Source organism: Lynx canadensis, chromosome B2 (assembly GCF_007474595.2).
Source record: "Lynx canadensis isolate LIC74 chromosome B2, mLynCan4.pri.v2, whole genome shotgun sequence".
Classification (NCBI taxonomy): Eukaryota; Metazoa; Chordata; class Mammalia; order Carnivora; family Felidae; genus Lynx; species Lynx canadensis.
This window is the reverse complement of record NC_044307.1, coordinates 115,424,482-115,432,420: the sequence shown is the minus strand read 5'-3', so window position 1 is coordinate 115,432,420 and position 7,939 is coordinate 115,424,482. Positions and strand designations below refer to the sequence as shown.

General features: G+C 39.0%; 1 protein-coding gene across 1 annotated transcript in view; it reads left to right on the top strand.

Annotated features, from left to right (window-relative positions):
• The first annotated feature begins 7,631 nt into the window (after positions 1-7,631).
• The window catches only part of ECHDC1 (ethylmalonyl-CoA decarboxylase 1), a 53,516-nt gene continuing 53,208 nt past the window's right edge, over positions 7,632-7,939 (top strand). The window contains exon 1 of the mRNA XM_030316294.1: positions 7,632-7,896. The gene's annotated coding sequence lies outside the window, so the exon portion shown is untranslated. The remainder of the gene's footprint in view (positions 7,897-7,939) is intronic.

Genomic DNA, 7,939 nt, shown 5'->3' with positions numbered 1-7,939 from the left:
GCTGAAAACAAGTGACCTCAGACAGTAATTCGAAACCATATGAAAAATAGCAAAGAAGTAGAGTACTGGTGAAATAATTATGTAATTATAAAACTTTGCATACATGTATATTACTTCTCCTTTCTCTTAATTGATTTAAAAGGTAGTTATATAAAATTATATTTAAGTGTGTGTGTGTGTGTGTGTGTGTGTGTGTATTGTTAGGCCTATTACATATAGAAATGTAATACATTTGCTGATAACAGCAAAGAGGAGATTGGGGAATAAAGTTGTATTGGAGTAAGGTTATGACTTTTCTTCTCCCAGCTTCTCTAAAAGGCATACAATTATGTAAATTAACACTTATAACAATGTATTGTTGGGTTTGTAACATTTATAGATGTAATATGTATAATAATGGCACCACAAGGCAGGAAAAAGAACTATATAAGAGTAATATATCTATATGGTACTGGAATTAAGTTTGTATAAATCTGCAATAGACTCTGATAAGTTAAAATATATATGGCAAACCCTAGAGCAACTACTAAGGAAATAACCCCAAAACAAACAAACCAAAAAATTAAGAGGATTTTTGCTTTTACCAAAAAAGGGTGAAAGGTAAAAATGGCATTCAGCATTGGTTTTACAGCGAGCCTCCTAGAGGAAGCATGCGGTCTGAGCAGTGAGAGTCACACTGCCAAGCTCTGTCCCTGGGAACCACACTCAGCATCTTAGCGTCAAATTGCTATCTTTGAACCATATCTGTGAATACCTGTGCTGATGTGGGGCATGAGCAAACGGTCAAGACAGAATTATTGAGACTTTTTGGTGCAAAATAAAAAGGTGCTTTTATTACAGCACAGGGACAGGACCCGTGAGCAGAGAAAGCTGCATTTTTGCTGTATGAATCTGATGGTTATATACGCAGTGCTGAAGGGGCAGGGGACATGTGCAGGGAGTATTAGATAATAGATATCTTGTTCGAATTTCTACTCATAAAACTACTTTTGCAAGATTTCTCTGGTGCTTTATCATTCAGCTCGATATTAACTATTGGTGAGATGTACAGGTAGTCATGAGAGAATGTAACAACCAGTACATAATTGACTCTTATTGGACCTATATTGTCAGGCTATATAGGTCAGTCTTCTATGCTACAGGTGAACATTTTTCTGCTTCTGTTCTTCATCATTTCCTCCCTGACCAATTTTTCAGTCCTTACATCTTTAAGATTGTTGAAAGGCAAAGGGTTCATCTTCTGTAACTTCCTCAAGTTGATAGGGGTCGTAGAGATGTCCCTACTCAGGGACTGAAATTAGTTACTCTCTTACCCTACAAGAAACTGTTATGGTGGGCCATTACTGTAGAGCCCAGAGGGGACATCGGGATGAATTTGTTTTGAGTAGGATCGAAGGAGTCAGGAACTGCTTGCTTGGCAATACGAGAGAACCAAGCAAAAGAGACAACACATTAGAATTATTATTAAAATGAAAAATAAGAGGAGCAATGAGGTGGATGATAGCCCACCTCCTGACCAGGAATGTAACCAATTATCAAGTGGCAATGCAGTCATTAGGAGCACCAATTTGATTCTTTGTATCAGTAAGTAAACCTGTTACATTTTAGTTATAATCTAGAATACAGACACAATATTCTTCTTTAACAATGGCAGACGTTCCTCCTCGTGCTGCTGTTAAGATATCTGATGTCATTCTATTTTGTAGAATCGATTTATGCATTAGAGTTACTTTAGTGTTTAATAACATAATGCTATATTGGGAGTCATTTAAGGCCTTAATGTGTATTTATCAAGGGCCTCCATGTGCCGTATGACATCTTCTAAATGTAGTGATGGAAGAAAAATAGATGTCAGATGTCACACCAATGGAACGTGGATCTTGTCCAGCATTGTCGTGAGCCCATCTGTGGGTTGGCATTTTCAGTTAAAATTTTGATAGTTTGAGGATAAGAAAAAGGACTCTTATGGCCTGGAGAGTCCCATGTAACATTTATCATAGGTCAGCAAGAAACATTTTTTTTTTTTTTTTTTTTTTTTTAGTAATAGAAATACCCTTTTATGTCCTGGTATTGGAGTGATCTGTCATATTGGCTATGTACTGATATAAATAAGGCCAATCTGTACCTTGTAATGGAGAAACCCACCAAGGGAGGTCTGAAGTGCTTGATGTGTGCAATAAGCCACAAATCTAGCATGAAGACTGGTTTTGTAGCTTACCACGATGTGTCCACTGTAAAGAGTTACCATTTATTTATGGTATACATGTGGGCTAAAACTTTGGATACATTAGCAGAGTCATCCGGGATATATACACATTTAGTCTCAATATTAGCATAATAACTTTTTCTTTGACTTGCATTCAGGATATCAAGGGCCATTAAGTTTTGGGGGGGCCACTTTTCGAATTTGTGGCTGACTTCATTTTGGGTTTGGATAAAGGTGGCCGCTATATGTTTGGCTTTAACCTCTACTTGTAATTTTACATCAACAGAGGTGGCTCTCAGGACAGATATGATTAAAGGATAAAACCAGTAAGAAGCCTTCTTTCTCTGATGTCTAATCTTAACAATATTCTAATTATGAGGAATCACGGGCAAGTGGGAGATGATCTGTTCCAGGAGATAAGGACATCCCCAAGTGTATTATCCAATCCAAATATTAGGAGGCTGGGGTCATCTATTTTTTCCAAAGTCCATAGTTAACGCAGTGGAGTGGGGTATGCTCTGGCTTTTAAGGAGCGATTTTGTTATCCCAGCCACATAGAATTAATCAAGGTGACAGCGAAGTTACACAATTATTGGAGAGTCCATCCCATTGTCCAGCTATTTAAATAACCACATGCCCATAGGGTCCCTTTTATTATCCCCACAGAGTAACAAGCAGGAAGACTATCTATATATGAGCTATTATGGCAATCTCTGAAGTTTACCTCAAGTTGTCTAGCTTACGCTATTTAATCAAAACTAGAATCTAACATTCATAAGGATGTGTTATTGAAACACTTTTCTCTAAATTTACCCTTATTTCCAGAGATAACCAAATCAAAACTAATTTGTAAAACAAATCCACTTTAAATTTTTTAAATGTTTATTTATATTTCAGAGACAGAGACAGAGAAAGCACAAGTGGGGGATGGGCAGAGAGAAAGGGAGACAGAATCTGAAGCAGGCTCCAGGCTCCGAGCTGTCAGCACAGAGCCTGATGCGGGGCTCGAACCCCCAAGCTGCAAGATCATGATCTGAGCCCAAGTCGGATGCTCAACCAACTGAGCCACCCAGGCACCCCAAAACAAGTCCACTTTTAACAAACTTGACCTAATTATTTACATAAGCTCAGCAAGAATAGTGGTTGATCAGACAGATCCTTTAAAATATGTATTGCTGGGAATCTTTTATAAGGAATCTCTAGATTGAACTTTCAATAGACTCCTAAGGCCGGAGCCAAGCCAAATACTTGTCAGACTTGTCTGCAATACCTATAGATTTGGGTGTATTCATTCCTTTTCTTGAGGTCCCCTAAATATCTTGAGGTTTCTGCACCTGCCAGGAAGTGCCATTCTTTACTCACCTGGTAAGGCTCCTAGGAACTCTGTAAGTAAGGTATCGGGCTGACATTTCAAAGGGGGTTCTATTGGCTCCACAACGTCAACCTTAGTTCCTTAAGGCTGTCTGGTCATATCTGAGTCTACGCACACCTCTCTCAAATATGACATTCCTGTCAAAGCCTCGGTAATATAACCAATGTTTCCAAATGGTGTCCTGTTACTAGGAGAGTAGATTCTCACTGAACTTATGCAAATAATTGTAATTGCTACAGAAGAAAGAATACTCACTGAGAGTTTCTGAATTCTGGAGGGTTCATGTAGGGAGACAAGTTAGAGATTTCAATTTGTTTGCAAAGGAATATTTTATCATATTTCTATACGTCACAGGTATCATAAGAGAAAATTTCCTTATTCTGGAAGAGAATACATTAGAGAACCAGCAATGTTTCAAACAAGAGTCATAAAAACTATAATCATCTTTCTCAATTCATTTAGTCTTATGTTAGTAATTTTTGTTCAGGTCACATGTAGCTGTCCCATTAGTTCAAGAAATTTAACCCAGTTCAGTTTTATTATGTTAAACATATCAAATACCTATACTAAAAAAAAAAAAAAAAAGTCATTTACATGAGTCTCCTTGAAGACAAAACTCACTGGGCAAGAGCATCAGAGCATTAACTATAAATGACAAAAGAACGTCAGAAATGGACATGGCTAAAGACTGATATGAAGAGTTCATTATAATGCAGCTGACAGAAATATGGTTCTGTGATACATAAGACTTCAATAATCAGAATATCAAGTGATGACCTTATGTTAGGACATATTAAAACTTCAGGAATTTTATATATTTTCTTGAATAGTTATAGCATTTACCTCTACAATATAACCAATGGTTTATCATCATTGGCTTGATAGTGCTTAACACACCAAGTAAGACTAATTAGTCAAAAAGACTCTATTTACCATTTAAATCTTAGGAAGTTTGTTAAAAAACTCAAAGTTTTAAAGCACATGCCTAAATAGGATTACAGATCATTATAAATTTAATATTTATATTTTTAACAATGGTGGCAATAAGGGATTCTACAGAGAGTTATATAGTTGTTAGCAAAACTTAGCTCCTTTAACACTGAGAAGTTTTAACTTTCTTAAGTAACCAAAGACCTGAAAAGACAAAACACAGAAGCTTTAGCTTTCTAGGCAGATAGAGGGGAGAGAGAGAGGGAACAAAAATCTAGGTGCTTAATTTCAATTTATTTTGTGCATCTGTTAACAAGATGTGTTCTAGGTATCAGAAAAGCCTATAAAAGAGGTTATTTTTGGGGTCTGGGGATGCTAAAACTTTTTTCACAAATTAATGGTATTGTCATTTTGGCTTATGAAAGGTTTCATGATAAAGCTCTATTTTTTTTTTTGTTGTTGTTATTTAAAAGTTTTATTTTGAGACAGAAAGCATGAGCAGAGGAGGGACAGAGAGAGAGGGAGAGAGAGAATTCCAAGCAGGCTCTGTTCTGAGCCCAACACAGGGCTCAAACTCATGAACCTTGAGATTGTGACTTGAGCCTAAATGAAGAGTCAGAGGCTTAACCCACTGAGCCACCCAGGCACCATGGTAAAGGTGTTTTTAGATAGTGGGTAATTATCTGTACTAAAAGTATTGATTGTAAAACATGATATGGGGCAAAGGGAAGAAAACAGTTTAACAGTCAAGTGGAGGGGAAGAATAACTGGATATGTATTTTATGAAAACAGATGACTAAAGAAATTATCATCCAATATTTGTTGGTTGAGCCAGCAGTTAGAAAAATAACTAGGTACCAACATGCTAATATTACAGGACACTACATTTTTGTTAGTGGTTTGGCAAAACCATTGTAGTGAAATGTATTTTAACACTAAGTTGTACATGCAAGTACATTGAAATGCTATACATACTGATGAGCAATCAGAATACTACTGGAAAATAAAAAAAAAAAAATGAGGAAGACTAAACCTTGAGGTAGAAAACTTTCCCTTTTTTATAGGATATGGGAAGCAAGTACCAGATATTTTGGTCTCAGCTCTTCCAGCTCCCACCTTCCTGTCCTCTCAGGACACTGAAATAACTTCTTTTTTTGTAGTTTAGCCTCAAAGTAGATTCCAATTTATCAGGGCCAATCACAAATGTACACATACGGGTATGTACCTATTACTGTCACCAGCTACACCCCAAGACCTGGCCTTTACTGCTCACCTGATTGTACTCACTAACCTTTGTTTTATATTTTCCCCTAAGCTCTTCTTTGCAGCTTTCCTCTTTACTCAGGCAAATGAAACATGAAACCACCCCCAGGTGATGGCGACTGCCCTGACAAGACCTCCCACTGGCCCAGACCACCCAGACCATTTAAGCTAAACCTGACTCATGCCTGCTCAGAAGGACCGTGAGATGATCTCTCTGGAATGACCCACAATTGCCTTTACCTCATTATAATACTAAAATCTCCACCCAAGGAAGAGTCTTAACTTCATTTACATAACATACAAGGATCCTTGTAATGTAAGCCTCCTTTCCTTAAGGCACAAGTTTGACCTTAGGCTTCCCTATCTAAATATTCATTTTAACCCTAAACAAAAGGAATCCGTTCACTCTATCTTGGGGAGGTACAGCTTTGGAAGCCATTCCCCACGATCTCTTGATTCCCTGCAAATAAAAGCTTTCTTTGTGCCACAACTCAACCTGGTGCAGGTTCTGACTCACCAAAGAGCAAACTCCTATTGGCTCAATTACACTACCAAACAACACTGGACACCTGGCTGCAAATTCCCATTTTCTTCTATTACACTCCTGTAGCTGTGGGTAAAAAAACACTAGCTAAGCACAGTCAGAAAACAGGCTGTTTTACTTGTTAGCATATTAGTCATTGGTACTGAAAGTGCATAGATGCCATCTTTTTATGCCAACTTCCTTGAATCTTCACTAGTTGCCAACCTTTTTTCCCTCCTCCAAATTCCCAAGGTTTAAAAACTTTAAATCATTCTTATCTCAACTTGTTGGTAAATTCTGAGAAATGGCAAGTGACTAAATTTGTTTTAACTTAAGAAAGATACCATCAGTGAATCTATACAGAAATGTCCAGAGGCCAAACCTCTTAGCCACAGCTGCCAGCCTTGCAAGGCTGCAGTACCATGCATCCATATACAGAACTTGGGCAGTACCACATACCCACATGCACATTTATGGCATAAGCAGCACCTATATCTAATATCTAATTATCCCCACTCTACAAACTATTTCTTCCAAATCACCATTTAATCAAGCAAATCTCCTGTTGGACAAAGTGCAATGGCTTAAGTTGCTCATTTCATATTAAACTGGAATTAAATACTTTCAATATTTGGACTTCTTCCCATCAGTCCAAACCTGGGTTCCCACTTCTTCCCTACCTCCACATCTCCATACCTTAAAACTTGCTTATCTTCTCGGCTTCTTCGTACATTCTGTTCCGTTCACCAGACTGTTCCCTTATTTACTAAGATCTACCTTCAGTTCCTCCTGTTTGACAAAATGATCCCTATCCGGGTGAAAAATGACTTTCCTTTTAAGGTGTCTTCCAAAGAACATCCTGTCTGGGCCATATGACAGGTAATAGCACAGAATGCTAAATTTGTTGGGCTTTATGAAGGCGATGTCACGAGCAGGGCATATGCTGAGTATTCATTAAAAAAAAAGAACAGAAACGTTTTCCCCGCTCAATAACCCATAAAAGATGTTTAAGAAGTAACACCTTTTGGTACCTTCCTCTCTCTCCCCTTCTTTCCAAATTCCCTAAACCGGCTTTCTCTCTCTTCCACTCTTCCCATGCCTATGGGGAGACTGAAAATGTGGAGTTTGTGGGCTGGGCTGCACCAACTTTTTTTTTTTTTAATCTTTTTTCAAGGTTTATTATTTTTCAAAGACAGAACGTGAGCAGGGGAGGAGCAGAAAAGGGAGACAGAATCTGAAACAGGATCCAGGCTCTGAGCGGTCAGCACAAGGCCCGACGCGGGACTCGAACTCACAGATGGCGAGATCATGACCCGAGCTGAAGTCGGTCGCTTAACCGACTGAGCCACCGGGCGCCCTTCAGCTGCACCAACTCTTAACGCTGTGTCTCGGAACCGAGAGCGCGTAGCAGGTCCATTAGCCTCCGGCTCGCTCAGGACCTAAGAGAGGGCCCACTCAAGCCCGCCACCACGCCGGGAAAATGGGGCGCTTCCTGGAGGGGCAGGATTTCCGGGATTCTCCCGCAGGAAAATGGAAAAAGGCGCGCGTGAGAGAGAAGGGATGCGGAAGAGCCTAAAGAAAACGAGAAGAGGAAGGACGGCGGTAAAGGGAGGGCCTGAGGCGGAACCAAGGGGAGGTTCCGGCA